Source organism: Epargyreus clarus, unplaced genomic scaffold (genome assembly GCF_041222505.1).
Source record: "Epargyreus clarus isolate Ecla_fem2 unplaced genomic scaffold, WU_Ecla_fem_2.2 ptg000009l, whole genome shotgun sequence".
Lineage (NCBI taxonomy): Eukaryota > Metazoa > Arthropoda > Insecta > Lepidoptera > Hesperiidae > Epargyreus > Epargyreus clarus.
Genome location: NW_027332217.1, coordinates 9,829,480 through 9,855,342, shown reverse-complemented (window position 1 = coordinate 9,855,342; position 25,863 = coordinate 9,829,480). Strand labels below are relative to the sequence as shown.

At 33.7% G+C, this 25,863-nt stretch overlaps 1 protein-coding gene across 1 annotated transcript in view; it reads left to right on the top strand.

The window, feature by feature from the left end:
* Toll-6 (Toll-like receptor 6) overlaps positions 1-25,863 on the top strand; it is a 162,910-nt gene that overhangs the window by 75,332 nt on the left and 61,715 nt on the right. The gene's annotated exons all lie outside the window — the stretch shown is intronic.

Below are 25,863 nucleotides of genomic sequence, written 5' to 3'. Positions count from 1 at the left end.
ATGCAACATTATCGTTCTTCTAAGTGGTCCAATAAGGAGAAGATAGAGCGTAGTACGCTTTGAATAAATTATTTCCTCTCCGAGCTAAGTGGTCACTGCAATGAGACATAATAGATGACATATCTCTTTGTATCCTGAGCGTACTGTCTTGCAGACCATATTATTATTCAACATTATGAGACTCATCTCTTTGAAGTTCAGATATCTACCTTAATAATTGAGCTCGTTGTATGTGTAAAGGAACTCGTTTGATTTGGTTTGTGAACTATTTATTGTCTTGGTACGTTTTCCTTGCATTCTTGATAACTAAGTACTTATTATTTTAGCTAAAATAATTTTCATTTTTTAAGATTTGGTTTTTTCTTTGGTTAGTCTTCATTTTTTATCACTGATTTAAAAATGAAGATATGATTTTTTTTCCTACGAGTAGGTAGGTACTGTAGCAGAATTTAATAAAAGGGTGATAATACTTGTATAAATAAAATTACCGTTTATCGAACTTATAACTTCATTATAAAATTATTAATTAGTTCACTAGGATTATGCCTATTTAATACTACTACCAAATTTGAAATTTAGTAGAGCTACGATAGTTAGATATGAATGACGCAAGCATAAAAATATCAATAATATTACCAATAAGGTTATTTATTCCCAAAATTCAATACTGAATAAGTTACAAAATATGGCAAATAATTAGGATACAACATAATTGGATTCTCTTCAGTTCTTCTGAAGCGACTTTTAAAAATCACACTGAAGTGATTTTCACTCAAAAGATATTTCAAGTCAGCATATTTCCATCCACCACTCCATCTCCTCGACATTCTTATTAAGGTGCTCCCTTTATTTTATTGCTAGCGTCATCGAGGTCCAATGATTTATGGGCTCGCATTCCAAACTTGAACGACTGTCGGAACCCTCAATTTTTTGCGATCGCGGTAAGTCTGTGTGCATTTAACGCTGATTAAACTGTAAAATTACGGACACAACGTCTGACAGATGCGGCTCTGAATAATAACATTACACACGCGTGTATTATACAGATTCTGGAGTCGGCACGGTGTCAAGCAAAGCTTTGTTGGTAGCGAATCCACTTACAATACAAAGAGTACAATGGGGATCTTTGGCAAATTGTAAAATATACACCTAATTATTCCATTGGTGCGTGGTCGAGCGTTAAGATTTTCGATCCCTAACGTACAGAAGGCGGTACTTGAGGCTTATGAAAACATGTTACAAAGTAAGAAGTTTCATTGATGTGCCGTATTGTGATAGGTGTACGTAACTTTCAAAATCGGAGTGCACTTTTTAACGTTATAAAAATTGTAGTAATGTTATTACATGCTAATAAATCAAATAAGTCGCTACCCCAGAGTAAGTTTTACATAATTTTATTAATTAACGAATAAAGTATGTAAGGTTTAGACGAGAAATTTAAATTATTTTAAATTACTCACTGGGATCGACCCCGGGACATTTAGCGTATCACTGGTACGCTGTTTATTACCCATAAGTATGTCCAAAGTCATTTATTAGTGTAATTATAGTAGGCCATCATACTCCTATAACTTTAGATATTTATTTTTCGACACATACATTTATCATTTACTAATGTATCGAGAAACTGACCCTTTCAAACGATTGTAATAAAACGTATAGAGAAATTCAGAAGGTCACCACAAAATAGCGTCCAAAATATTATAGGTGGTCCAAAATATGAGCCGTATAAAGAAACCGATACAATGTAATCAATAACAAATTTTTGTAGCACACCCATTCTTCACAACCCTAAGTAGTTAATATTATGAAATATTGCCCGGCCATCGACGAGAACAGAGGTATTGAGTTTTTTGTATTGGAAGCTTTTATTTTTTGGTGGATTTTATAAATTTTTATGAATGGCAACTCCGCCCCGTTCGCGCTCAAGGGCCGATTGTTTTGTCAGAGCAACACCTGGACGCATATAAATGCCGCGCAACCGTTATGCTGTTATAATACGAGCAAATCGAAATGGTGATTGAGTATTAAAACTGCTTATTAAAGTGTATCAATAAAATCGTACGAGATTACGAAAAAAATCTTGGGTAGTCTGTTAGCCTTATATACTCGTATTAGGGTGTTGTATTTTGGTGAAGGCAGTATTATCGATCAAATCATATTCGTTTAAATCTCATAGTCGAAATTGCAGCTAGTACCTATTGCACGTATATTTTTTATAGAACATTTTTTATATAATGTATTTCAGAAGTAAAAAAGAACTTCTGTAATTGTTTAAAAAGAAGGTATAGTTATCGTCAAACTGCAAGTCCGCTCTGAAGTTGTTGCGAGCAGGTGTAGTCATACAATTTGCTATAGCGACGCGATTCATTTCTATATTCAGAGCGGACTAGCAGTTTTACGCGGACTATATATTGTATAACGTTTAGTCGTGTGTTCATAATTTGGAACAAAAATAATCAAAAAAATCTGTTGTAAAAATAACTTTGACTATGCATAAAAGATTTTACCTTCTATAACTTTGTTTTTCATCATAAAAATAAACAATTAGCACATTATTACTATCAAATAGCGCAGCACTCCGCAAAACAAATGTTCGCAAATGAAATTCGCAAACAATCAATAAATCGAACAATGCATCGTGCTCAAGTATTTATTGTTACGTTGTGTGAACAGCAGTAAATAATGATGTAAAATGCTTTTAAAAGAGTTGAAACAATATTAAGTACGAATAAGTTGATAACTAGAAATTTTATTGTATAACATATATGAAAGTACTGAATTAATACTAATAAGTGGTATTCTAGAAGGTGGTAGAAACCTTTGTTGTTCGATTCCGGCGGCACCACCGCCACACCTATTTTTGACTCATAACAACAGCGTTAAGCGCCGCTGCGTTGTAGTTTGAAGGGTGTGGTAAGGGAGACATACTTTTCCGAGGTGTTCCAGCTTAGTCCTCAGGGGTAGCGGCGCACCTGTGGCCGATCACAGGTAGGAATATTCTATCCTATCTGCGGTTGATTACAGATATCCATGGGCGGCAGTAGTCACTTACCATTAGGTGGACTGCATGCTTGTCTGCTACTCCTATGTTATATAAAAAAGTAATTTCTGGAATGCTACGTTACTGTCGCAAGCAGCTAGACAAACTTATCACAGATGGATGTGGTGAAGTTCAAATTGATCTTTCGTTCCAAGATCTTTTTTTTATAATATAGAAGTAGAAACGCAACGCAACGCATTTGTGACCGAGCTCCGATAGGAATCTAATCTTATGTGGGCTTGATTACAGATGTCCATGGGCGGCAGTAGCCACTTAGCATCAAGCACACTGAATGCTTGCTGACCTCAGTATTATAAAAAATGTGCCTATACTTCTATAGACGTATGCCTCCAATTCAATTTCGGGATTACCTACCAATGTCAACGAAAATAAGCGATAAGTAATTTAACGCTTTTACATTTATCGTAGCATAAAAGTAACGTAATTACACATGTTTTATGTGTAAAGATAATTATACAATAATTTATTAACCCTATTGATAACTTCAAAGGTAAGTTTCTATCGAATACCAGCACGCAACATGTAATACCAAGACGACATGTAATATATACATTAGTACTCGTATTATCGACGAGTTTCGCTATAAATCAAGCAATGAATTAATAAGCTATATTATCTACATACATTACCACAACTTAATTTGTGAACTTTTTTATTTATGGCTTGTTTGTCGTGGGGTCGCGTGCATTAATCAAGGCCGGTTCCATCTCAGGCCGTATCTACACCGCTTAAGCCCAATGGGATTGGACGTAAATTAATTCTCAATCAGTGTTAAGGAGGATACACACTGTACTAATATTGAATGAAAATTGGCTATATTATGATGTTTTTTTAAAATACATTGTTCATTATTACCTGTTTCACGGCTTGTTAGTAATACGAGTAGCTAAACAGTGATAGTCTGATGGTTTGAAATTCTTATTCTGACGCGGGGTTTACAGGTTGCATCTCAGTTTCATCCTCAGAACTTTGATTTTTAGATATTTTGTTACAATTGAAATTTATTCACCACTTTAATGCTAAAATAATATATTTTGAGATATCCTATATGCGAGAGTTCTACAAAAATTTCAAAGATATAAGTCAAAATTGGCAATCGTGTGCTATGCTATGCTTAGTTTTGCCTTTCACATAAATAAGTCGATGATATAAATTGTAACCCTAACACTAAAAAAGTGTGAATCTGCGTAATCAGCTCGTGGTCGCTAATTTCAAATACTAAAAATCTATCCTAAAAATTCATTGGATGAGGTATTCCTAAAGTTAAAACCAATAAAAGGTCGTCAGTCTGGTCGTCAAAATAAAATTTCCAATTAGCATAAAGGCCTGTGCAAATGGCAGTGATTGATTTTATTTGCGAGCCTAACGTACACAACCAACATCTTTATTACAAAATCAACAGTATATAAATTCGTATCGCCATGAATTCTATTAATTTACTTCATTATGAATTATCCCTTACAATACAAATGTTCGTATACCCAAAAAAAGGAGCGTCATCGCTGGCTTTAAATACCCGATGTTAATGTATTCCTCGTCCCAACCTGAATTATTAATTATAATCGTTCTGTTTTACATAATTTTCTTATTAGGCACCAGTTAAATTATTACTAGGGCTCTGTTTTAGCGGCATCGTAAATATTCGGAGAACGTCCAGTTGATATGTTTTTAATTAAATCGTGGTTCGTTAGTTTCGTCGGAATAAGTAAATTCCACAGTAGTTGATTGGTCTCCCCGACATTACTATTTTATGTATTTTATTTATTTACTACGTAAATTTTTGGAGTTCGGAAGCGGTATATGTTGAACGCGTAATCAATTTAGCCGTTTAATTATGTCGGAATTAATTTGGACGATATGAAAGATTTATGCGAAAACTGGTTGTAACGATACAACGTTTTAATAGGAACATATTACGCATATCAACGAATTATAATTCTGAATAAGGAAATAAGTTGATTTTAATAGTGAAATCGTCAGGCGATAGAAGGAGGTAGAATCCTCTGTGGTCGACTTTGACGGCACCACCTCCATACATATTTCTGCCTAACAACAACTGTGTTATGTTTTGAAGGGTAAGGGCGACAAAAAAATCCGACTGATTCCTGCTTAGTCTTCAGGGGTACATATCTGTCGTTTTTTAGTTGTGCTAATCAAGTAAGTTATCTATTAATAGAAGTCCAAATTGAATTAATAAATTAATTGCAACAAAGTTGTTTAAAAATATATTTACAGATAATATTATACAAATGGTAATAATTTCAACATTTAAAATTAATAAAATCGTGGTGTTGTCAAAATTGTTAAACATCTCAGTTCAATACACACAAATATTTGTCGATAAAGCAACAGAGAATTCAGTTAAAACTTTGTTGTTGTAAAAATAACTATTATTATTATTTAGTGTGAAAGTCAACCCGTAAAACAAAATGGTATCACTTTTCCCCAAAAGTAGGTTCTCTCAATTGTTTTTAGTGTTATGGCGCTAATAAAGCGAAGACGATTCAACTAATTCTACTCAGTTATTGTGGAAATTTTAGGGAGGCTTTCCCCGTAAAATTACGGTTACCTAGGTGACTATTTACTAATTGTAAATTATACAATACTTTTAATATGGATACGAAATCATTAAGTTTTAGTATTTTTTTTTTCAGAAGAATAACTTAAATGATTATGGGAAAAAATCTTAATTGTTTTAAAATGTTCTTACATTGTCTTTGACTAAAACTGCTAAAAATGTCATTGAAGTTTAATTGCTTTGTTATTCATGTAACTTATAGCAGCAAATCATATTGTCATGATCTTAGAACATTTCCGATTTAAAGATGCACCTCCTCTAGATTCAATCCTTTCTATTTTAACGTTTTAACGTTTTTACATCAGTATACCTAATAGTAATAAGAGAAAACATATCCTTTCTTCTTTATAAAAATATAGTTGTACCTTATGTCGGTCTATATAATTGTAATCTTACTAATAATCATATGCATTATTAGTAAGTCATCACTGCAGCACTTATTCAACTGCAACCTCAAAGTAGCGTATAGGTTCTATCTTAAACAGTTACGTGTACCTCTATAATAAATGTGCACATTTTCAGTATTTTGTACATAATAATCACATTTGATACAGTTCAACGGTGATCTTGAGGGCAATCGCACGTATTATACCTTACGTTAGCGATTCTCAAAGTGTGGTCCGCTATCTATAGGTCGTTTTTGTGCGTAAATATTTTATCTTGCGATTTTAGGATACTATATACGTGAAGCAAATTTGACCGTAACGGTATTTTGAAAATGCCATTATAAATCATTATTGACTAAACATGAATTCGAAAAAATGAAGGCGTTTCATATACATAAACTTAATTTTTTACAGGAAAAAGTCTTCTCTACCAAAAGTCAGACCGAAGTAGTAAATTATGCTATTTATTTTTAATTTCTTTCCGCGTCTTACGTGCTACTACCCCTGACATCTAATTTAGACATATGTCTAAATAAACGATGATCGATCGATATTTACGGGATATCGTGTAAATATTGATGTTTAACAAACAGACTCTATTAAACTACGAATTCAGAACGCAACACTAAGAAAAACGACAAAGCCATTGATAGCGATAAAATATGTATGATGTTATGTGTATGTTGTAACTAATATAATATAGCAGAATATACAATATTACCTAAGTGTTAATTTTCGATCAAAAGTTTGAATACACCTGACTTAGCTGGTCCATATCAAAGGGTAGGAAAAGGCATGAATCACGTAGACTCATTACGTCATACTTAACTTTATGCAGCACGAAATGACCTCAGGCAATAGATCCGAGCAGCGGCATCCCAAATATAGCACTGAGATACGCCCCATCACGTCAGCGAAGGCTATTTTGTCGTGCACGTTATGTGTCAAAGTTATTTGTGCTGGAATAATTTACACGGAAACAGTTCACGCTATTATCGACGTAATGTAACGTTACCGCGGTGGTTTACTTACCATACTAGGTTAATGGCAACCGGCCTACAAAATAGCATGAAATTTCTATTTCGTTACCTCGATAGTAACATTTTGGACTAAATATAAAGTCAGCGTTGATTAATATTGAAACGTCTCGTGATTAATAATAAGGTCATTTTTATTAATTCATATCCATATTTAATATTCAAATTACTGTTAATAAATAATTATATGTTTCCGATAGGTATGAGTAGTTATTTTGTGGTGCTAACGTCCTATACCCATTTATAACCGAATTTGATGACCTTCCTAGCCCAGATGTCACTATACTGGTTTGATATGCACTCTTTCGGGTTCGATGCCAGGAGGCGCTAACGCTCACATTAATAATTTATGTTTATTTTCTGGGTTTGCTCTTTATAGGACGAAACACATAGTACTAACGAGTGTAAAGTATATATTAAGTGTATAAGATAATTCAATCTTTAACTAGTCGATCTCATATCCTCTCAAAATAATAAACAGAGAATTGTAATGTGCCATGTACATTAGCCAAGTGGCGTTGCTAAGCTTTATATAACGTACTGAGAATACTATGGAGAACTATTACGCATGTAGGTTAAAGCAATAAGTAAAACGCGTGTTACTTAGAAAAATCAGAACTGAACTAAATTCAAACCAGGACTTTAGTCCTTATGAATGAAAGCGCATAACACCATTACAGCAAGCACACTGAAAAACTTCATATTAAATTGTATAGTTTTCTATACTATTCAAGTACCCAGAGTCGGAAATATATGCTTCCTTTACCACACCAAATCGAAATACTGCAGCGCTTAACACTGCAGTTTTTAGACTGAAAAATTGTGGTGGTGTCTTCGTAGTCGAACCACAAAGGGTTCTACTATCTTACAAACGAGAGAAATAAATCTTAAATACACTATCGCAGGTCAAAAAACAAACTCACACAGATTTGTAGTTGAGCTCGAAATCCGTCCACTTCCCGCACCGATAAGGTAAACATATCAAGTTTTCCCAAAAATATGGGTAACATTTTGTGAAGTGCGTTCTACTGTAATGAGATAGGATACAGTCAATTTCGGCCATTGTTGTGGATAAGCGGACGTAAAATCCGGAAATATTTATAGGCTCCACTTTAGCGGTTTCCTCATCGTTTTTCGAGCCTCTGGAGTTTTATGCGTGATTTTCTTTGTTGTAAATATTGTTTTCCGTTGTTTACGTTTCCTATAGATTCTGTTAAGATAAATTTAAAAAAGAAAATTCATATTCTTTAACATTTAGATCACGTAGAATAGCATATCGTTTAACATTACTTTTGACTACATTCTGATCATGACTTCGGTGGAAATAGATCGCAATCCCACCCTAATACAGTTTTTACCTAGACAAATTCATTCCGTAATTCGGACATGATATTAAAATTATCTTATTAACATTGATCTGTTAAAAATTACATTTAAACAAGTTTTGAATACAAATTAATATATGTTAAAAACATGACATATTTCGTAGTAATAATTACGACATCAAAATAAATGTTTTATATTAATTGAGAAGGCTCTTCATTAATTTCGTACGATATCATAATATTTTAATATGTTAATGTTACTTCGACGATGTCTACTGAAAATAGTTTCTACGAATATATTCCCTACTTTTTGTATAGACAAATCCTCTCTAACAAATATGTTTCTAATAACACATCCTTGTTTTATTTATATCTTTCAACACATGGGTCGTGAGCTACTTTAAATCAGTTTTATTGTCGTCTAATCCTCTAATAAATCCGGACAGACAGACGACGTGATCCTTTTACTTCTTTGTGAACTTAAATAATAAAAATCATCTCTTTGTGTCGTCGCTTTGTGAAATGAAATCTTTAAGTAAACCGTGAACATTTATTATAATAAATTAAGATATATTGTCGTCATTATGAAACGAATACTTTGTAAATATGAGTACCTACCTTTATTTTTAAATATCAACTTTTATTTATAAGTTATATCCGAGAGATAATGAGTGCCTTTGAAGACATTTGCCCATTATTATTTTCTTAATGAAAAAATAAAATAGAATTGTTAAATAACCCACGCGCTATAGATATCGCGTGGTATCGTTTGCCTAGAATAGCACCACTCCCTCCCTTCTCGTAAGTAAATGGAGGTGATTAGGGGATTAAAGGGTATTGTCAATAAAGTTATTTTTGTATTTCTATAATAGCCCGAAACTTCTTATTGCTCGTTTCCCATTTTAAAGTATTAACTACGTTATATTTTGTTCTTAAATAATTTAGTCGTGGTTATCACATAGATGATCGACATTAATTAGTAAGTAAAAATATTTTTTTGTGGAGCTTTTAAGTATGTTGTGGATTTACGAATACATCTTTTATATAAATATTACTCGTACTTATAAAGTCAGTTTTATACCAATATTCTGCTACACCTTGAACCATGTTCGGTGGATCAGCGGTCAGTTTTATCTAGACCACGATCCATTCAACTGGATCGAAAAATGATCTAAAACTAAGGTATCCTGAGTACCTACGTACTTGCCTAATTATAAATGTTTTTATTACACCATGATATTAGTCTTAAAAGATGTAATATTAACTGTTTGTTCACATAGTAAAAAACTTTTCCCATGACTAAAATCTATGATTCTCTGATCCTATAAAGTAGGAAGTAATGGGGTAGTTTGCTGTCTCGCCCCTATAACTACCTTCACCATTCATAGTAAGTTATGGCGCAGTAAGAAAGGGTGCAGGTATCTAAACGGGCCCTTCACTTCCTTCCGTTATCGAAAGTGAACACTTGTCAAAAACTTAGGTGTAAAAACTGCAAGAACTGATGTACCGTTATTTTTTTTATTTATAGAGACAAAAATTTTCTACGTTTGTAGATGAAGGGTATCATATAAAGTTATCGGTGAAAACTGTCATCACATTTCGTGGAATATTATAATTCCGAGAAGTGATCGGTACCGGTAGTAGAGGCGATAGAACACTGTGAACTAAATTAAAATATCAACAGTGTGATTTTGAGTTAGTGTAAAAAGGTGTAAAAAAGAGCGGTCCTCCAGAGTCGCCAATGCATTGGAGCCTCTTCTGATGTTGTAAATGTCCATAGGCGACGATGACTACTACAACTAGTAGCTTATCTATAGCTAGATTGAAGTATAATAAATAATATTTTTTTGTGAATTTAGAGCCAGTATTTTTTTTTTTTTAGTAACACTTTATTCAACAGGAATTTACCACACCCATCTGTACTCACTATCAGTTTTTAAATAAACACAAAACCTCACGAAATATCTCACAATCGAAAACAACGTGTTAGTTCGATAACCTCAACAACATTAGATAGCACTCCGCTGATCTTCGGCGACCCTTTCATCTCGAGCCCAGCCCAGTCATTAGATACCATAGTGTAGGGAACCGCAGAAGGTGTGCTCAGTAGTTAGTGCCTAATCGAATTTGTACTCTAAGAGAACAACAATTTTAATGAACACTTGCAAAGATGTGGTTTAAATAAAACAATTGTGTTCTTAGCTTATTATTTTTTCATAAATTCTTCAAACCTTGGAAGGTTAAACAATGTATTGCTGAAGTACCTGAACAATAAAAACAAACACAGGGTTAACTTATGTACCATTAGTACATTTATAATTCTGTCCGCAATTTTATGACCACAATCCAGGGAACTTAATCGGAATGCGGACATATAAGGTGTAGATAATAGAGTTATCTTTGCATGTCAATATGTATGAATTCCACGATGTCTGTTTTATATTAATTTTTACACATGCCCACAAGACATTAAGCTTCGCTCAGAATGAAAGGGAAGAATAAAAACTCTACGCTAGTAATCATGGTATTGATTCAAAACATCATTAGAAACTCCTCATTTATTTACCTAATACAAAGAATAATTATATTTTTTGCAAATGTAAAATGTATCTAGAATTTAACTTGGTATATTTTTAGACAACCTTTGACATAAAAATATTATATTAAAAGTATTTAAGGTATTCAATAGGGTCACATATTGCAATATTGAATCAATGGGTCCTCAATTCATCTTTAAAGTAATAGACTCTCTATTGACCGTACTTGATCTTCCGAGTTATCAGAACCAACGAGAATATCTTGCGCACGCGATGCACCAAAATTTGTTCCGGCTTCATACAAAACCGTCGCGTCTTACAATAAAATTAAAACTCCAAGAATTCGTAGCGACAAATAAACGCATTATAATCGTCCTTTGTGCTTATTAATTCATATTACACGGCCGCTTAGGCCTCTTGACGCAATGACAAAAGATGCTCGAACGACCACAAAGTCAATGGATCGGAGCGAACTGAATATAATAAATTACTACGGCTATCCTCTAAGAAGTTGGTACGTATACGTAAGGTTTTTGTTCCCTTTTCTTCTCTCGACCGCGTTTATTTGTGTACGGGGACAATTTATCTTGCGATACGAGTCGCGTATGAATGGACGAGCTTACGGTAACGAAATGTATGGAGCTGATGCGGTGACATGTGGTTAGAATGCTTCATATTTGAATTTTCTATCGGTACTAAGTTCTAATGATACATCACAAATGTCAGTCTAATCCTGAAGGTGATATGTCTTACTAATATGCTAATGTTAATGTATTTTTGAACTTAGAATGTCAATAAAGAAAAAAAAACGTTTTTAGTCGTAGGTAAAGGTATAAATCGATCACAGATGCGTGGCTACCCCTGTTGGAGGGTCTATCTATATTAATATGCCCGCTATATCATACCTTTAACATAAGAACACAGCAGCATAATATTATCGTTGTTAAGCCGTTGCCGTAATTGAATCACAGATAATGTATAACTTTCATTTGTTTCAGGTAAGATTAAACTGAAAAGACTTCGTGGGAGTAGCTTCACAGGCCTGTTCTGTGAGTAACTTAAAACAACATCATTTTAAAAACATTTCGCACAATACAGCTAAAGAGGAACAACAAGCATGTGAGTTAGTCAGTCAATGTGTCAGTTAAGTCTGACATAAATTGATGGGAAAAATCTATTATTACATATGGATTCCGTCTATCACAGACATTCGAAGGCGGTAAGCATGTACTGAATAATTTTACTTGAAATAAGTTTCGGAGAGTGCTTTCTATGCAGAACGATATCTGTCACAAATCAACCTAAGGACGGGTCTCACTGGTAACGAATAGCGAGAAAATTATTAAATGTAAATGGCCTTAGTATCATAACAACATATTAGCAGTATTTTTTTTATTTAACTAGAAATAGTATCTTCAACAATTGTATAACTACACGTTTACCCACCTTGATAATAATCAAACTATCAAATATTTTGCCTTCCAAAAAATCGACATTTGACAATTTCTACACACTAAAATGCAAAATTCGGGCATATTTTGTATTAATAACGGGCGTTAATGGGTAATTCGATAAACATAATTTCGAAAGAAATGCTCCACGTACAGTGACAGTTACAATATCTGCAAGACTCTTCCACTGATACAAACCATGTACTATTGAACAACACAACGCTTTTAACTGATTGTGGCACAAGTCGGTTAAATCTAAATTCAGCTCACGGATCGCGAAATTTCTTCTACTTCAATAGAACACATCAAAGTTTCTTTATGTCTCCTTCACCCTCGTCAATTGTCTATTCCGTACAAAATCTTTTCTCTCTTACCCACTTATGAAATCCTGTGAGAGCACTTGCTGAATAGCCGTTTCAAGCGTTACATATCATATCAGCTGAGCAGATGGATTGCCGCTCATATTATATGAGCGCGTTTTAAAAATGGAATTTTATATTTCAGTTGCTCTCTTGAATAAAACAAGGTTATGAATTTGTCTTACGCTTGGTTTATATCACAGATTTATACGTAGTGGTATGACCGTGTAATATTTTAGAGTTTTGCAAGCGTGGAAAATATTCATATAAGATTTATTCAAGTAAATAAGTAACGTTTAAACTGAATTCTTCAGCTATTATTATCACAAACATAAATAAGTGTTCGAAATTGATAACATCGACCTACTCAATCATTTGCAATGAGTCTGGTCTATAATTACCTAGTATAGAACTTGAATACTTTTAACTTAGATTATGTAAAAGAGGTTATGTAGTCGTAAAACACCAAGACGGCTAGGACGGGTTGGTGAGTCCACTTTTTCAGAAAATCCTGAGAGTATATTAGACACTCATTTCAGACCATTCAGAAACACGTGCAAGTTTTGATGGTTAAAGCCTACTGAAGCAAGCTAACGTTGTTAACCTCCCTAAAAACATCAAAGACAATGTTAGTATTTTCGAAGAATATTTACAGCGTCAATGTAAAACTCCATCATAATACAATTTACAATGTTACGCAATAGATTACTGAACATATCTCCTACACTTAAACTTGGCAACAACGAAGTGCTGGCACAACTAACTGAGTACTAGTTCATAATAAACTTACTGACTTGCAATTGCGAAGGGGTAAACGGCACTATGAACCAGTTTTGCCGTAATAGTCTATATTTTATTAATTGAGTTTGACATAGTGGAGCTTTTATTTAACTTGCTCTGTAAATTCTTATTGAGTTTGGGCGATTTAATATCGCTATAGATATATATATCTATACTTACTGTAAGTGATTTTTTGATATTATTTACTACATACAAAATCCAACCAGAGTAAATTAAAATTAACCGAAAATGAATTTACTTTCATAAAGAAATAATCTGATCAAATCAAATATTTTCCGCAATGTCCTATCTCTAGACTTACGGAGCTAAAATATATATTTTAAATTCGTTATTTAACTATTTCCTGCTCATAGTTTGTAAGTAAAATATAATAAGTAATAAATAGTAAGACATCCACCTAGATTTTATTTTAAATGTTCTTCACAGCGACTTTATTTTATTAATAAGACAAAGGCATCCATTCGTTCAGTCGCAATTTCTTTTAGAAACCCAATACTTTTGCAATATCGCTACTGAAATAACTCGACCCACATCAAGTGCCTTTATCCATTTATTAATGAGGAATTGACGTTGCTTCCCTTATTGATCTAAATATACGAATATATTTTTAGTTGTGGGTTATCTTTGTAATGTTTTTGTTATTGTTTTTCTATTCCGATAATATATTTGCTACATTCGAATGAAATATTGGTTAAAATTAAACGATATACAATATCAGGAGGCACGGCAGTGCCTCCGGCAAGTCGAGCCTTTATTCTTTTTTGAATAGATGAGAATGAGTGAACGTCAGACTTTCCCCAGATTCAGTAACACAAAGCTTTGCAATATTTGTAGAATCTTTAGAGCACTTAAATATGCTAAACAATGTTAGCCCAGAAGATATTATCGAGTATTAGGAATGCATAACCCATACAGATGAGCAATATGTGCAGATGGGTGGCAGTGACCACTTATCATCAAGTGTTGTATTATACACGGTCGTTTACTTTTAACATCTGACTCTTTTTATAATATCGCAGTAGCAGACGAGCATGTAGTCCACCTGACGGTAATGGTAAATGACAACTGCCGCCCATGGATATCTGTAATCAATGCCAGATATGATTAGATTCTTACTTGAGGCTGACCACAGATGCGCCGCTACCCCTTAGGTCTATACTGGCATGTTCTTCCTTACCGCACCGATCAAACCAGACGACAGAACAGAAATAGCTAATTGGTAATAGATAAAAGGTTACAAATTTCAGATGTTGTTAAACTGCTTATAAACTTACTGATACGTATAAAGCTGCTATTAAATAACAGTCGTTTAGAGACATAACGATGATATGATAGAAACGTAACACATTTCCGGACAATCATCCTTCAACTTGTACCGAAAACTGAACGTGTTTAAGTGACATCAACCAAACCCCTTTTGTCTCATCTCATGTAATTGAACAATAGCATGTATTTGTCAGCGTCTAAGCACTCAGAATACTCTGAAACAGGTACTCATTGTGTTTGTTCGTGTATCATTTCGTATTCAAAAATTATGCGTCCACATATTCGAATATGGGACACGGAATGGTTTTCAAGTGTCTCTTCCAGCTCTTTAGACACGTTCCCGTTTTATTTATTCATGTTTTCAACATGCATTTTTATGCTTGAATGACGGATGCGTTGAAACTGGAAATCCATTTAAATGTAACACTCAAAAGACATTTGTACTGTTGTTTTATTTTATGGATCTATTTTACTGTTTATACTATATTGTATATTGATGTATGGTAAAGTTGATTTTGAAGGTATGAGTGTTAGTACTCATAATTATAAAACTTCAAATGATGAGCTATCTAATTATTATTGCTATTTATTATTGCTATTTTTAATCAATCGGAGCGAGAATAATGTTTTTCGAGGGTACAACGTATTTAGTATATTTCTGGCATCGTCTACAGTCTGAAAAGTATAATGGATGGTAGATGACATTATAAATGTATGAAGTGTCGTTAGATTTTTTGTTGCGAAGTTTTTTTTTACCAATCACCGAGATACGTACATAATTTTGAATTTGTGAATTACGTGCGTTCGAATCGAATCCCGGGCTCCCCGATTGAGAAGCCGAATATCTATCTACTAGGCTATAATTGATTTTTCCAATAATTCGAATATTTTTTATTTGTTGTCACCCCAGAATGTACTACAAACATCGAAATCTACAAATGCACACTAAATACCCACCAAAGGAATTAAACCCAGGAAATTATCAGACGGTTCATTGCGCCAGCAACGACGTGTCTAACACATAATTTTTGTCTCGGAACAATAAAACTGACCTATTTATTGCCTCGGCTCATCTGATAAGCCAAAAATTTAAGGCCATTAACAGTTGCCACGATAACGTATTTATTTATTGCGTCCAACTCGCTTTATGGTCACAACTGTTTTTAATTTGATAAAGCATTTGGCCCATTACGGGAAATTAGCTGTTGTTTGTAAGGTAAGATAATTATAATCATTGTAATCAGCAACGTTTGATATAGCCACGGATGTGCAATACAGTTTATATTTACCAACGTAAGATACATGTCAATAATTTATTAACAATAATTAAATAAACTGTAAAAAATGCATATATTACGAGTATTATGTAGGTACTTCGTGAGGTATAATGTTTACAAAGTAGTATTTAGCAAAACCCTTTGTGATTCAACTCTGGAAGCACCACCGCTATTTATTTCTGCCATATGCAGTGTTAAGCGCTGCTGTGCTTCGCTTTTGAGGAAGATATACTTATCCAAAGCATTCCAACTTAGTCCTAAGAGATAGCAACGCATCAGTGGCTAATCTCAGGTAGGAATCGAATATTGTCTGTGATTGATTACTGGGGGTTACTACCATCTCTTAAAACAATATAATTTTAATCATATTTTTACTTTTATTGCAGGAAATTTAACTTTTTCAGCAAAATATGATAATTTCAATTGGTTTTATAAAATGGATAAGCGAAAAATTAATAAGGGTTTAAGTTTGTTCAACTGTGTATGACGGAATATTTTACTGTTTTAAGGAGGAAATAAAACTTTTCTGAACTATGATGGTTTTTAAAAGATGGTGGTAGGCCCCCTGATGTCATACATATTATTATTGTACAATTACGTAGAGAAGTATCACATACGTACCAAATAAAAAAAAAATATAAAGACGTGTAACTTCATACAATCTTGCTTCTCATCATATCTCGAAGGACGTCGCAGCGGACATTAATCAAAAGCATCACTGGATAAGGACTTACCGGAATTAAGCTTGGTTTTTTGATATCATAATAAAAAGGAACTTAAAAATGTTTTAAGCGTTATAAGGGACTTTCTAGGGTTGTACAACGAATACAGTGCGACAGTATTAGGTTACATGGATACGTAGAAATTTACGCACTTGTTTTTTTTTAGCAAAGGATATTTAACGTTAACTTATATCCACAGACATAGAACTTGCCAGATATGAGATGTGGCAGGCAATATCATTTTATATACAATATTCTGACAGGCAAGGCCTGTATATAGTAATACAGTACTGCATGCATTGCCGTAATTTGGAAACGCACTCCGTACTTTTGACATTAATATTATTACATATTCGAATATGCTCTTATTTTGTGTGTATTTTATGTATGTATCTTGTGTGTATTTTATATATGATAAAGTCATGAACACTTTATAAAATATGTACACATTTCTATGGTGTTCAAAATTCTGATGACCTACAAAATCTCGGAGATCCTTATAGTTCTCAAAGGCGAGTAGTCTTTTATGGCGTACTAATGGAGATAAATCTTTTATCAGCAATGGGACTGTAATGAGTTGATAATAATAACCTTTCTCAGTCGAACACCTCGTAGATGATATTTTAAAGTATAGTGTCCTATCGCTTAAATTAATAGTTACTTTTATCAAAAAATATGAACGAAAATTATCGATAAGAGCTCACCGGAATTAAGCCTGCTTGGTGGTTCATAGATATCGTAATCTATATATATAAAAGAAAGTCGTGTTAGTTACTCCACTTATAACTCAAGAACGGCTGAACCGATTTAGCTGAAAATTGGTAGGGAGGTAGTTTAGAGCCAGGAGAAGGACATAGGATACTTTTTATCCCGTTCGACCGCGTTTCCGTGAAGTCATTTTATAACTCAAGAACGGTTGAACCGATTTAGCTGAAAATTGGTAAAGAGGTAGATTAGAACCAGGAAACGGACATAGGATACTTTTTATCCCGTTCGACCGCGTTTCCGTGAAGTCATTTAATAACTCAAGAACGGTTGAACCGATTTAGCTGAAAATTGGTAAAGAGGTAGATTAGAACCAGGAAACGGACATAGGATACTTTTTATCCCGTTCGACCGCGTTTCCGTGAAGTCATTAAATAACTCAAGAACGGCTGAACCGATTTCACTGAAAATTAATCGAGAGGTAGCTTAGAAGCAGGAAAAGGACATAGGATACTTTTTATCCCGTTCGACCGCGTTTTCGTGAAGCATTTTATAACTCAACAACGGCTGAACCAATTTGACTGAAAATTGGTGGAGAGGTAGCTTAGAACCAGGAGACGGACATAGGATACTTTTTATCCTGTTCGACCGCGTTTCCGTGAATAAATGAGAGTTGAAAGTTTGTATTAAAGTCCCCCAGTTTTGATGCAAATCTATATGAAAATTGGTATTTGGGATTTCGATAGAAAGTAATTAAATATCTATTTTACGATATTTGCAAAATCAACCCTTAAGATGGTTAAGTAGGGGTTGGAATTTCATTTTAAAATTCGTTAATTTGGAAGCAAAGACTGTAAAAATTTGTATTTGGCTTTAGAAGACACTTCGTTTAGAAGTCGGCAGATTTTGAAGCAAAGTCTATGAAAAATGGAATTTAGCTTTTTGATTCAAAATAATAGAACACATTTTTCACCGTTTTTGGAAAATCAACCCTTAGGGTCGTTTAATCGGGTATGGAACTTTAATTTAATATCCGTTAATTTGGAGCACTAAGAAAATTATCATAAGACATAATGAAGCATCTGAGTCACTGTTTGTTTTTTTAGATCAACCCTTAAGACTGTTATAAACTGCCTTTCTATTTACACACCTGTTTCAGCATTTTTAGCTATTCAACAACCCGATTAGAGTACTATAAGTAAATAAACTTTCTTTAAAAAAAACCGTTATTGAAGGTTTAGGTACTTCTTTTCGCGTGTTTGTAAAAAAAAATAACAAAGAATACAACCGACTTCTATGTCACTACAAAGTAAAAAATAAAATTAACGAAATATATTGAGCGCCGACTTCAGAAATATGTACTAAACCAACATTTATTTGAATTATTTTTTACTATGTAGTGACATAGAAGTCGGTTGTATAATTTGTTAATTTTTTTTTTACCCTTTTTAGTGATGACATAATAACATTTATATTAATACAATATAAAATTGTATAAACGTGATCATGAATTAAGGTAAGGTCTGAATTTACATTGATTGGAACCGCCCGCTCGCAGGGCGCTACCGCGCCCTGCCCGCTTAGTTTTATATTGTCTTATGTGTTCCAACCTAACCTAACTAAATAGTCAATGATGAACTGGCTTTGCAATTTCATTAGAACCTCCTACACCAAATATCTTCAAACACGACTCTATTATTCCCATCGGTTGAGGAGTTAAGTAATTTTGTCTCCGAGCCACATTATCAGACCCTTAAATAGTCAATGATGAACTGGCTTTGCAATTTCATTAGAACCTCCTACACCAAATATCTTCAAACACGACTCTATTATTCCCATCGGTTGAGGAGTTACATATTTTGTCTCCGAGCCACATTATCAGACCCTTAAATAGTCAATGATGAACTGACTTTGTAATTTCATTAGAACCTACAATAAAAAATAACACAATAAAAAAAGAATTATTAAAATCGGTTCACTAACGGCGGAGAAATTCGTGTACATACATAAAAAAAAGATACCGGCCGAATTGATAACCACCTCCTTTTTGAAGTCGGTAAAAAAATAACAGAGTGCAGAGAGGTAGAGTGAATTTTATTTAATTGTATTTTTTATTTTCCTGTTCTCCTGTGGCTAATATCTGTCCTAATATTTACCAGTAGTTTATGGACATAATACATAAATTACACGAGTGAAACCACGAGGTACAGATAGTCACTCATAATTAGGTGGTACGAAGTTCACCGGGTCATCTAGTAAAATGATAAATGATATATCAGGTTGTAGTTTATTACCATAAACATGACAACTCCATTACCGCTAGACACATATGGGGTAACGGAACTAGGCGAGTCAATCGCATTAAGGAAAAAATGATGTTTATGTACTACAGCTCAATAGATAGCTTCTGTGGGACAGCAAAGGATTATTGAATTTTAGCAATAAAATATAGTCAAATACCTATCTATTTGAACACAGTTTTGAAACATGACATTTAATAGTTAGCTAATCGAGAATTTCAATTTAATTGACATAATACTAAATGAAAGTTTGTATTTTTTTTTTCCGAAACTAAAATGTATTTTATTTCAATTTCCATGTATTTTAAAAAGAATTTTTCGACAATTTCGTCAATTTTTTTAGCAATATATATATTTATCGCAGCTAGATTATCGGTTCTATAGTATGTTTCTAAGCTATTGTAGTGTGGAGCTAAGGCACCCTAATATAAGTTAGTGTTAGAGTAATATTAAATTAGTTATAATAAAGCCTTCGTTCAATCAACACGCCTTTCAATAACACAAAAGCCTGCGACTTCACTACACTATAAGGAAAAATTATTTTACGGCCGATTTATCCTAATTTACACTTTGACTTTGACTAACAGGTAACATAAAAAGCATAAAGTTACATTAAGGTATGCGCAAGCTTCCAACATGATCTATGCACATGTTTAAAATTCGAACGCTTAGTAATCTTATTAGCTATGGTATCGGCACCATAGACGTATAAAGGAAATGACTTTGTCTTTGGCTTAAAATGTTTAAAAGCGTAACCGGTAGCGATCGGCGTGTAATTGTGAGCAGATTTCTTGTTGTTTCATCTGAGAAAGGCATTTAATCCACCATTACATTAGTAAAAGCACCGCTTTGTGTGGTACTTTAATTGTGATTAAATCATTTGATGGTGTTAAACATTGTTTACATTTTTCAAAGTCAATTTGGTAATTACTTTAAGTAAAATTGTTTGGTAAATAAATATCCATTCATTAGCCTTTGCTAGTCCACTATCGGGAAAAGGACTTCCGTATTTAGTGTCAATCAGGCAGGACCTTCACTATGTATCCATAGGACTTTTGTGTACTTTTTCAAATCGTCAGGCCGTCAATTCGAAGGATGCCAAATCCATTTCTGTTATATCACTTTTATCATATTTGTTTTGCAATAAAAAAACATTTTATGTCTTAGATTCGATTCCTGCTGTCTGCTGTCCAGTGTACTGGTAGCAATAACCATTTACTCGTCAATTTGTCTTAGTAAGTATTTGACAGATAAACAAGTCCTTATTACTTAACCTTTCATAAATAACATATCAAACCATCCGACGACACAATGTTGACAGCACTTAATTTGCAATACTGAAAGTAAATAATAAATAAAAAAGTGCTTAGTCATTAAGCGTAATTTACTTATATGAAACGAGTAGTGCTTTCAAGTAGATCGTTTATCTTTGTTTTTCAATCAGCTAAATCAGTTGGCTATATTAGTCAAGCTAATTTAAGCGGATATCTGCTTGATTGACCGACCTACCGCAAAGATGACTGGAGAGAAATATACCTCCCAGAATCAAAACACTAGAGAACCGTCGTACTCATGTTTCAAGTTGTATAAGAAGTATAAATTATATTGGTGACATATAAATAAAAATAAAAATATTTTTAAATTAAGTAATGTACTAATTTTTGGTGTTTCCATAAAGATTGATATTATGCGACCACGTTAGCCTTCTTAAGTGATGAAGAAATACAAGCAAATAGAATTGGAGCTTAATCAATATGCAGCTTTGTGTGTACGAGTATGTTTTGCGTTGAGAGATAAACTAAATCAACCTAACTTGGATTTTTATAAATTCATTTGGCTTTTATGAAGCATTCGGACTTTATCCTCAAGTGCGGTAATGCAAGCAATATGATACATTTTTACGATTTATTTCCTATTTATATACTTAATATCTTTTACTGCTATTTGATTTGCAAAAAAAAATAATGCAGAGTAAGTTGACTTAGTTGTAAGGATTATCATAAATATTAACAGTAAAATCTCATCACTGCAGTACTATACGTTAGATAAGTGACATTAAATATCAACCCAGAAAACTCAATCGAAAAAATGAGGGTTAGTTCACGCGTAGTTATTACAAGCTTATCTCGGAATCGAAGTTCGTCGTAGCGTCTCATGTAACAAATGTATAGCCGATGACTCAGCTATGATCGCTTAATCGCACAATCTAGTGTTGTATGTTACTCTAGGTAATATTGGGGTTTGTTCGAAATATACTAACCCTTACCGATTCTTTGGATTTTTCTTACATCTATAAGAACCTGTATTTAACCTGAACCTGAACCTGTAATAAAGAAAATAATAGAAACATAACTACTAGACTCTTAAGATAGTGATATGAGAGCCAAGCAGTGATAGCCTAGTGGTTAAGAAACTCGGCCTCTCTATCGAGGGGTCCTAGGTTCAAATCTCAGGCACGCACCTCTAATTTTTCAAAGTTATGCGCGTATTAGAAATTAATTATCACTTGCTAAACGATGAAGGAAAACATCGTGAGGAAACCTGAATACCTAAGAGATTTATAAAAAAAAACTCTAAGGTATGTGAAGTTTACCAATACGTATTTGGCCAGCGCGGTGGACTATGGCCTAATCCTTCTCATGGGACAGTAATGGGTTGTGGATGATGTAAGAGCCGGTTAAATATTTTTCTACGTCGCCTGCATATTGAGAGCAGTTTGAAGAGAAAATATATAAATAATAACTGGAAGCAAACGTTACTAAATAATTAACGTTATTAAATTCAATTAATTCATTAAAAAAAAGAAATGCAATCAATTTACATTTTCACAATAAAGAGTTGAATCAATAAAAAGTTGTTACAGCGATTTTATGACTACGAGATTTTTAATTAATATACATTTGTCCAATAAATTGGTCTCATTACCTCGTACATGGTGTTCGTTCATGTAATTCGTTAATTAGTGAGTTTCCAGTATCTATAAACAATTAAAGAATACATTTACTTAACATTTTGTTATCTTAAAGTAAAAACTTTTGTGAATACAAAACATCACACAAAACTATAATTATATAAATTCGTACAAACTTTATAGAGATATTGGTAAAAGTTTTCACCGTTTCAATACGAGAAACTAAACAGAATTGACGTTCAAACCTAACGCTGCGTAGTTACACCTCCATCGCAGGTATGATTCCTGGAGAACTAAAGTGTTACCTTAGTTTTTGCCAATTACACGTAATGCGCAACATTGTAGGAAACGTAATTTTGAATTATCCTCTTTATTGCACACAGATAATCCACGGAGCGCTATTCTCTCTCGTATATTAGCCGACTCGGATCATAAAGGTCCGCTATACTGGACCGTATATCTCTCTTACGTACCAGTTTTTTGCCGTTTGTTTTCACGCAATAACCTCGCATTACGTGTTATCTCCGCGGCCGGTTCCGCGCCGACTTCACTCATTTATCGTATTATAAATTTAGTGGGAGGAGCCATGGCCCGAGCCACCGACCTTCCCACTCCGTTCGCGTCCGCAGGAACAAGACGATACGCGCAACGAGCCGTCAAATAAATAAAGCCAACGAGCGAGATTGGGTCTATTATTTTAAAGTTCGCTAGGATAGAAAAATGGGGACCGATTGAAGGCTTCCCCTCATTAATAAGCTATTAGATTACGATGTCGCACCGGCCGATTGGTAGGCCATAGGGAATCCCAATAACCGCTGCCCCCACTTCCACATCGATGGCTGTTCGAGATTCAAAAGAAGCCCCGCTTTGAACGCGCCCGAAACAAAACGGGCGCTCGAAAAAGACCCCGCTCTAATTCTCTTTACGATCTCCGATTTCAATTGCTCCTTCAGAAATTTGAATGTAGGGAGGGACAAAGTTTTGTCACGTAGGGTCGACGGCAAAGTGTATAGAACAGCACACACATATAATGCGGGCGCGGGCCTCATAGGTACCCCATTAACGAGAGTGCCCGACAGCCAAGGGCGATATCACATCTAAAGATCAGATTGACAAAAAGTAAAGAAAAATAGCTGCTACACAACACAACTAGTTTTACGAGCCGCTGTGTTATTAAACATTTTAAATAAATCCGTTTTCTGTAGCATCCGTTTTTTATAGTCGCATTTTTTCAGTCGCTAAGGTCCATAAAGTGACTCCAAACCCTTTGATATAAATACGCACACATGTAAGTACCACGGTGTTTTTGTCACCAGCTCTGCGTGTGTGATTGCCGGATAACATTTTTGTCCCCTTTAGTAGTTTTTGATATTGATCATTTTTTGTGAGCCCATTATTACGAGACCATTGTGCAAAGGCTTAGCTCGGATAAGATCTTCGATGTCACCAAAAGTTTCTACTGGATGTTTTATTTATAAAAAGATGTGAGCTTTTTATTTTGTTAAATACGATGCCTAGAGCCAAATGAATGTCAATGTGATCTTTCACACGAGATCAAAAAATATCAATGGACCTTCAAAGAATGGAACTATATCTTTTATATCTTATTCAAAACTTTGAACCAATTCGCAATAACTTTGACCTATGAGATTCAGAATTTCTCAAAGGTTAAGGTAATTTCCGAAAATGAAATATGTCCTAATCTTGCGAAGACCCTCTTTAGATTGGAAATCGTTCTCTCAATACATCAGAGCTAAGATCAGTGGATAACCATCCATCATTTTTGTTCCTAAAAATTACGTGGAAACGTCGAACGATATGAATCAATATTTAAACGGTTAGAATAATATTACAGTTCATAGCTTATATAAGAAACAAATTTAAGAAAATTTAAAATGAAAATTCGTAAAACCTCCCGTGATTCCTGGTCAAACAAGACTTGTCAAAAACAGAGAAACACGAGATTTTTCAAAGTTCTCCTCAAGAGTAGCAATGCACCACCAACAAATAATAATAATAAACAATGTCAGATAAAACTCAATTTTAATTTGTAATAATTAACAAATGTAAACTACACTAAAAAGCTCGTCTGCTCAATCACACTTTACATTAAATTTTCCTAGTTATTATCACAGCGAACTCATCGTAAAGAATAGAAGACGAAAGAAATCTAATGTCTGTTGATAAATGTTCATGCTAATGTTATAAAAAGAAATATAACTTCAACAATTTTATTATTTAATGTTATATCTAACAATAAATTCAAAATAAAGGAGTGCGAAAGTTGAAAATTTCCTTTTTTATTTCTCATATCTTTGAAAGTTTACAAGCTAGTGATTGTCGGAACAATGGATAATACGAGACATTTTCTTGTTCAAGTTAACCTACGATTTTATTTCAAAGCTGTACTGTGCCATTTGTCAATAGTTTGTAGTGAGTGATACCAATCTTATTCAATGCCACTCAAATATCTAGTTTCTATCATAAAATAAGTTATTGTTTATTCATACAAGTATACCTTTTGTTTCGTTTTAGATTCGTTGATAGCACTGAAGAAGTACAACTTGAATACATTTATTATTCATGCATTATTTAGTATAAAGTAGCCTGTTCTCTCATTATTTTGTAGCTACGAGGTAGAAATATATTTGTTTTAGTACGTACATATTTTTACAAGAAAGCAAATGTAAATTGTCAAAATTAATTTTACTTTTACAATTATCATATAAAAGGCATTTACTTCCTTACATCCATAGCGTTGAAATCCTTAAGAACATCTATAGCAAAAACGTATTTAATACTTAAAATAGAGAGACAAACGTTTTCGAAATAATTTTTGATTTCAAATATGAAGCTTTGCGAAGCTATTTTCCTGATCGAAACTAACTTCCTTTAGAAAAATGCAGCAATACCATGCGATTTCTTTTGTAAAGTCTATATTGGTATAGTCTGGAGCTTCTAGAAAGGCTCTAGAGCCATTTGTATCCGATTACACGAAGACTTGAGATACTGGTTGATTGTTTGTCGTGCCGCCGTTCTCGTTGTTTACACACTCCGACTAATGTTTTCTCCTTTAGTGGTCTGAGATCTCGAATTACTTGCGGCAACCTCGATGGAAAGTATGCGCTTAGAACGCAAGCAATT